Genomic DNA, 6000 nt, shown 5'->3' on the forward strand with positions numbered 1-6000 from the left:
TCCTGCTATACTGCATGTGCTCCAGGAAGAGAAAAAACAAAGAGGAAGGAAAGAAATCTCTAAGACCCAGAGGGGGCAGCAACTTGCCCAAGGACACACAGCTACTTGGTGGCACATACAGATCCTTCTTCTCAGGCTGGTTCTTCGTCCTCCCAGGGCCAGACAGATAGGAGATAAGCAAAAGTCTAGCAACTTAGAACTCCGACCTCCCCTTCCCTCCCTTCTTCCCTCCCTCGGTCCCCTCCCTGATTAGTTTAAGGGCCAGCTTTCCGTTCCCCGTCCCTTTCCTGAGGAGTTTAGAAGCTTTATCTCTGAAGCCCAGCAGAACTCTGGCCTCAAATCTGGCCAGAAGTCCCCACCCTCCTTTCATGCTGACCGTGTATCACCCTAAGTCTTCCTTGAGATGGACATCTCCAGCAAGGATTGGGAGGCACAGATTCCACTGAGGCACCCGGGGTACACAGGACAGTGTGTTCTCCAACAGGAGAACACAAGCCTGCTTTGAATGGAGGCCAGTGGGAAGGGAGGGAGTGAAGGCAGTAAGGGAGACCCAGGCCAGCACTGGGCTGTAAAGGGTGGGTAGTCTGTAGCCGCACATCACTTACAAGGCCATCGGCTGGGGCATTTGTGGGTGGAAATCATGGGACCTCCTCCCCTGGCTAAACCAGAGGAGAGGATTTGTTCTTCCTTCCTTAAAAAAAAATTTTTTTTTTTAAATTTTTTACTGTTCTTCCCCTTCTCTGTCTGATTACAAAAATAATAGATCTTTTTGTGAAAGAAAGTTAAGAAAACGAGGAACACCATAATCTAAATTTCAGAGTCAGCTGAATGTCAGGGACAGGTTTTTATACATAATCTTTCAGATATTTTTTTTCTCTACATATACAAAAGAGGTATGTATTTCTATACAACCACACGGGGAATTACAGAAGGCATATGTAGTACAGTTTCACTTTTCTCATTTATATCTTGGGCATCATTCAATGTTGGGACATACAGATTTTTCTCATTCTTTTTAATGACTACACGAGATCCCGCTGTATGAATGTACCATCATTTCTTAATTAAATCCTTTTGTTACGTTCATAGTGTGTCCATAGCAATGGACCACCTTGCACATATATATTTTTTTAAGTTTATTTATTTTGAGAGAGATAGAAAGCACAAGTCAGGGAGGGGCAGAGAGAGAGCGCGCGCGCGAGGGAGAATCTCAAGCAGGTTGTACACTTTCAGTGCAGAGCCTGACACGGGGCTCAAACCCACAAACCATGAGATCATAACATGAGCTGAAGTCGGATGCTTAACCGATGCTGAGCCACCCAGGTGCCCCCTTGCACCTATTTCTTGTAAGATAAATCCCTAGACATGTAATCGTTGTATCAAAGGGTCTATGTAGCTCAGATTTTCATAGGCACTGCTAAAATGTGTATGTAGAGAGGGTTTGGGGGTAAGGAACTTTAATCCAGCCCCGTCATCCTCCGTCCCCAGATTTCAAGGACTCTTCAAGCTGAGGAGGGGGGTGTGTATGGGGGTGGACCTTATAATGCCCTTGCTTTTGGGGAGATAAGAAATAAAACCACCAGCCACCTGGCAGAGAAGTTGCAGGCGTGGGAGTGAGCTTGGGCTGACTTTCCTGGTCTGGGAACTGAGCCCCAGGGGGGCTGCCTGGCTGATGGCGGAGGGGGGCAGATGGTGAGGACTCCCTCAGCACCCAGCTTCTCACAGACGTCAGGCAGAGTGGGCGAAACATCTCCTGAAATAAATCCTGGCGAGTCAGGGAGGGAGTCGGGCTGAGACAAGAAGCGAATGCTCTAAAGGGGGCATGGAGAGGAGCTCTTCAGTTGGCAGAAGGGCCACTGAGACCCTGGGCCTCCTCCAGGGTGACCCTTACTCTTCTGGTGGGGACCCCCACCAGCTGCTTTAGAGTATGGACTCCTGGAACAGAAGCCTGAAGTATTAGATACGTTGACCACTCTGGGCTGTTTGGGACACCACTTCTCTGTCCATTCAGGCGCCTGGGCTAATCTTCAGTCGGTGCCCCTGCAGAATGGGGTGGGGAAGGCAGGAGGGCTTATCTCTTGAGCTCCTCCACCCCCTCCTATGAAATCTGGTGAGCACTTTGGTGGAGTTGCCCAGGGATGACAGCTGGGTTTTAAAGATTGCTGAGAGTAAGGTTTTGTGCTTTTGACTGTGTTTGTTTTTGCAAGATTATCCATTGCCTTCCATTCCAGATGCTGACTCTTATCCTTAGGGAGTGAGAAGGCAGAACTGCTTACTCACTCTCTGGAACTCTTCCAGGCTGAGGGGGGAGGAACAGAGCCACCAGTCTGACCAGACAGCACCTCAGAAAGTACCCCACCGTTGGCCTCAGTCTACCTATCTGTAAAGTGAGGGGGTGGAGTAGACAGTATTGGATCTTTTCTGGTTCACTTTTTTTTTCTTTTTATAAATGTTTATTTATTTTTGAGAGAAAGAGAGAGGGAGACAGAGCACAAGCAGGGGAGTGGCAGAGAAAAGGAGACACAGTATCCGAAGCAGGCCCCAGGCTCTGAGCTGTCAGCACAGAGCCGGGACGCGGGGCTTGAACTCGTGAACCATGAGACCATGACCTGAGCCGAAGTTGGACACTCAATTGACTGAGCCACCCAGGTGCCCCTTTTTTTCTTTTCTTCTTTTTCTTTTTCTTCTGTTTCTGCTTCTTTTTTTTTTTAAACATTTATTTACTTATTTTTTAGAGATTTAGAGAGAGGGATAGAGAGAGCAGGGGAGCGACAGAGAGACAGGGAGACAAAATCCCAAACAGGCTCCACACTATCAGTGCAGAGCCTGATGAGGGGCTTGAACTCACAAACTGTGAGATCATGACCTGAGTTTAAACCAAGACGTGGATGCTTAAGTGACTGAGCCACTCAGGCGCCCCTCTGGTTCACTTTCTATGATTCTCAGTACAAGGTGGGCTGGGGAACTCCTTCATGATCTTTCTGCCTTCATTTTATCACTTTCTGAAAGTACCTTATTCGTTTGTTTGTTTTTTTAAGTTTGTTGGCTGTGTGCCCTCATCTCCAGGCCATTCATTCTAAGAGGACAGCCCTGATTCATTTTGTTCACTACTGCATCCTTAGGACAGTGGTGGGCACACTGTAGGGGCTCATCTCATATCTGTGGAATGTGGGGTGTCCATTCAAGGGTTGGAGGATTAGGGTATCACCTCAGTGAAGAAGTGATTTTACTCTATAAATACTGACAGCAACCAGGAGAAAAGTTATCAAGCAAAGTGGGAGAGTTTATCTGGGAAGCCTTCCTGGAAGAGGTGAGGAAAAGAAGCAGATTTGGAATCCAAGTTAAATATTTGGATTAACAAGGGACTTGGAGGACCATGGGCTTTGGAGCACTTTCTTGGCTCTAGGAGAGAACTCAGGAGAAAAGACTTGAGTCTGAAGTTTAATGGACATAGTTTTGTTCCTCCCTTCCCAGTAATTAGTTTCCTGACCTAGGATGCTCCCCAGAGTCTGTTTACCACTCTCCTACCTCGGCTCCTCCCAAGGTCACCCCAGGATAGTCAAACTAGACTCCCGTTCTTCCACCCCAGAGGAGCTGAGTGTGGGGCTGGTGACAGAAAAGGGACCCCCCCCCCCCACCAAGGAACTCTAGACCTGCATTGTCCAATATGGTAGCCACCAGCCACACGTGGTGACCAAGCACTGGAAATGCGGCTGAACTGAACTGAGATATGCTCTAAGTGTGAAATACAACAGATTTTGAAGAGTTAGAGAAAATAATGCAAAATATCTCATTAATACTTTTTATGTAGAGTATATGTTGAAGTGATAATTTTTGGTTAATTGGGTTAAATAAAATACTTTGTTTAAAAAAAATAAAAAAGGAAATAAGGGTGCCTAGGTGGCTCAGTCGGTTAAGTGTCCAACTTTGGCTCAGGTCATGATCTCGTGGTTCGTGGGTTCAAGCCCCGCCTCGAGCTCTGTGCTGATAGCTCAGAGCCTGGAGCCTGCTTCAGAATCTGTGTCTCCCCCTCTCTCTCTGCCCCTCCCCTGCTCATGCTCTGTCTCTCAAAAATAAACATCAAAAAAAAAAAAAAAAAGAAAAAGAAAATACTTCACTAAGATTAGTTTCACCTGTTTTTGTTTACCTTTAAAAAATATGGCTACCAGAAATTCTGTAATTACAGATATGGTTCATATTCAACTTCTATTGACAATGCAGGTCCAAATATTTGGGGGAAGGAACAGTATGGGGAAAAGAATGGGAGATCCACAGTTCTTCTTTTCTTCTGAAATCAGAAGAGCTTTTAGGATAGGTGAAGACTTTGCATATCTTGAGTTATCTTAAAACATCTTCTCAAACTGTGACTCTCAATGATGCCAACCTAGTTATTAGCAGGTGATTTCCCTAGCTTCTTTCAGGGTGTTTTCACTCTATAAACAGCTATTTATTTATTTATTTATATTTATTTTTTAAGTAACTTTTACACCCAACATGGGGCTCAAACTCACAGCCCCAAGATCAAGAGTCTCATGTTCCACCAACTGAGCCAGCCAGGCGCCCCATAGAAGCTCTTTATTTATTTAAAAATTTTTGGGGCGCCTGGGTGGCCCAGTCGGTTAAGCGTCCGACTTCAACCAGGTCACCATCTCGCGGTCCGTGAGTTCGAGCCCCGCGTCGGGCTCTGGGCTGATGGCTCGGAGCCTGGAGCCTGTTTCCGATTCTGTGTCTCCCTCTCTCTCTCTGCCCCTCCCCCGTTCATGCTCTGTCTCTCTCTGTCCCAAAAATAAATAAACGTTGAAAAAAAAAATTTTTTTTTTCTAATGTTTATTTTTGAGAGAGAGAGAGAGAGAGAATGTGAGCAGGGAAGGGGCAGAGAGAGAGAGAGAGGGAGACACGGAATCCGAAGCAGGCTCCAGGCTCTGAGCTGTCAGCACAGAGCCTGAGGAGGGGCTTGAACCCACGAACCATGAGATCATGACCTGAGCCGAAGTCAGACACTCAACTGCTCAACCGACTGAGACACCCAGGTGCCCCGCCCCTATTAAAGACCTTTAAATATCTATTTCGTGTGGAGCCCAGCTACCTGGAATCCACACAAAAATCCTGATGTGATTTTATCCAGTAGTTTCTGATCTCTCACCAGATGGCTGTGACAGTAGCAGCAGTGTTGACTGAGCTTTCATCATCTTGCCCTCCCTCTGCCTTCTTCTGCCCAACCCTACACGCCCCCTTCCCCCCCACCCCCCACCTCCCACGTGCTCCCCTGCACAAAAATCCTGGAACAAAGAGAGGGGCTCAGGCAGGCAATGGGAAGATGCCAGCTAGGGGTCTGGATAATCCACAAACTGGATTATCTGCCCCTGAGTTTGCACATACATAAGCAGGTGGCCTAGATGCAGACAAGATGTACTGGGATGAGCCAAGGGGATCAGGTTAACACCTTGTGTGTGACACTGTGTGTGTGTGTGGTGGGGGGAGGACAGTCCTACAATAAAACCCCTACCCATTTATCTCCCATCCTGAGGATTCATCCAGTCAATCACTCCGTTTTTATTTTTAAGTTTATTTTTTAATTTTGAGACAGAAAGAGAGAGAGAGAGAGAGAGACAGCAGAGGCAGAGAGAGAAGGAGAGAGAGAGAATCCCAAGCAGGTTGTGCACTATCAGGGCAGAGCCCAACTCGGGGCTCAATCCCTCAAACCGTGAGATCATGAAATGAGACTGAGTCAGACACTTAACCGACCGAGCCACCCACGTGCTCCAATCACTCCTTTCAAACAACCATATACAATATAATAGTTAGCATTATTGTGCACAGCCATACCATCCTAGGCACCGGAGCTAAGGTGTGATTTGCACACAAGGAAGGTGTCCTGGATCTGGTTTCCTGGATGCAGAGCCTGAGACAGGGATTCAGTGGGCACATGGTTCACCGAAGGCAAATTTTCAGGGGGGAAAGGGAGGGAGGGAAGCAGGAGGGAACAGGGGAGGGGCTACA

The sequence above is a fragment of the Acinonyx jubatus genome, chromosome E1 (genome assembly GCF_027475565.1).
Source record: "Acinonyx jubatus isolate Ajub_Pintada_27869175 chromosome E1, VMU_Ajub_asm_v1.0, whole genome shotgun sequence".
Lineage (NCBI taxonomy): Eukaryota > Metazoa > Chordata > Mammalia > Carnivora > Felidae > Acinonyx > Acinonyx jubatus.